Below are 1562 nucleotides of genomic sequence, written 5' to 3' on the forward strand. Positions count from 1 at the left end.
TTCGAACACGGAAATTAAGATGTCTGATAACCCCAGTTCATCGAACAACATTGATTGGAAGAAATTGTTGGTAGAGGAATTATTCGATGAGTCATATGAAGAAATGGGACGTTTCCTACTTGAGAAGTTAGAACGTCATCGGAGAGAGTATGTGCCTCGTGACCGTGAAGGTGGTGCTGAGCGTTTATACCAAGACTACTTCTCTACCGAACCTGTATATCCAGAACACTTTTTTCGCAGAAGGTTTCGTATGAGCAGGAATTTGTTCAACCGTATTGTAGAAGCCGTTGGAAATCATTCATAATATTTCAGACAAAAAGTTGATGCTGCTAAAAGAATGGGATTGTCTCCCCTTCAAAAATGCACTGCTGCTATTCGCATTTTAGCATATGGATCTCCTGCTGATGCTGTTGATGAATACATCAAAATTGGCGAGAGCACTTCAATAGAATGCTTATTCAATTTTTGTCGTGCTATTATCGAGGTGATTGGAGGTGTGTACATGAGAAGGCCAAATGATAACGATGTCCAACGACTTCTTCAAATGCATGAAGAATATCATGGTTTTCCTGGAATGCTTGGTAGTCTTGATTGCATGCATTGGGCATGGAAAAATTGCCCAACCGCTTGGAAGGGGCAATACACACGAGGTGATTATGGGTATCCAACAATTATGCTTGAAGCAGTCGCGTCAGTAGATCTATGGATATGGCATGCATATTTCGGTGTTGCAGGGTCAAACAATGATCTTAATGTTTTAAGTAGATCTAATTTATTTTAAGAGACGTTACAAGGAAGAGCTCCACAAATTAATTTCATTGTCAATGAAACAAAGTACAATATGGGGTACTATCTTACAGATGGCATATATCCAGAGTGGGCTGCATTTGTGAAGACCTTCTCACATCCACAAGACCCCAAAAGGCTATTGTTCAAGAAAAGGCATGAGAGTGCAAGAAAAGATGTCGAACGAGCATTTGGAGTACTACAAGCTTGTTTTGCAATAGTTCGTGGACCAGCACGGTGTTGGCATAAGCGCAGACTCCATGATATAATGGAAGCATGTGTTATATTGCATAATATGATTGTTGAAGATGAGAGACACACATACGCTAGAAACTTCCCTCCCAATGATTTTTCACCGACAGTTGTTGGTGATTTTTATCAAGGGAACCCAATAGATTTTCAAGCGTTTCTTGAAAGAGATGTAGCCATTCGAGACAGACAAATGCATCATCAACTAAAGGCGGATCTAGTGGAACATATATGGAGTTGTTTTGGAGGCCAATCCCATAATTGATTATCGTTTAATCTTATGTGTCAAGTGTTTAGCTTTGCATTAATTATACAAAGTTAATATTATTTGTGCATTTTGCATACGATTGGTTACATTTATGGAATATTCTGAATTACATATTTATATATATAAAAAAAATTATAATAACTTTATTTTTGGAAAATTTAATAATCACAATACATATTAGCTAATCCACTCCCAAACATGAATAATAAGTTTCTAGAGAAGGTAACAGTACTAGCTAATCCCACTTCCAAATCCTTAA

The 1562-nt window shown here is 37.6% G+C and overlaps 1 pseudogene; it reads left to right on the plus strand.

Moving 5' to 3' along the window:
- The first annotated feature begins 19 nt into the window (after window positions 1-19).
- Window positions 20-1300, plus strand: LOC110792037 (uncharacterized; annotated as a pseudogene).
- Window positions 1301-1562: the final 262 nt, after the last annotated feature.

Source organism: Spinacia oleracea, chromosome 3 (assembly GCF_020520425.1).
Source record: "Spinacia oleracea cultivar Varoflay chromosome 3, BTI_SOV_V1, whole genome shotgun sequence".
NCBI lineage: Eukaryota > Viridiplantae > Streptophyta > Magnoliopsida > Caryophyllales > Amaranthaceae > Spinacia > Spinacia oleracea.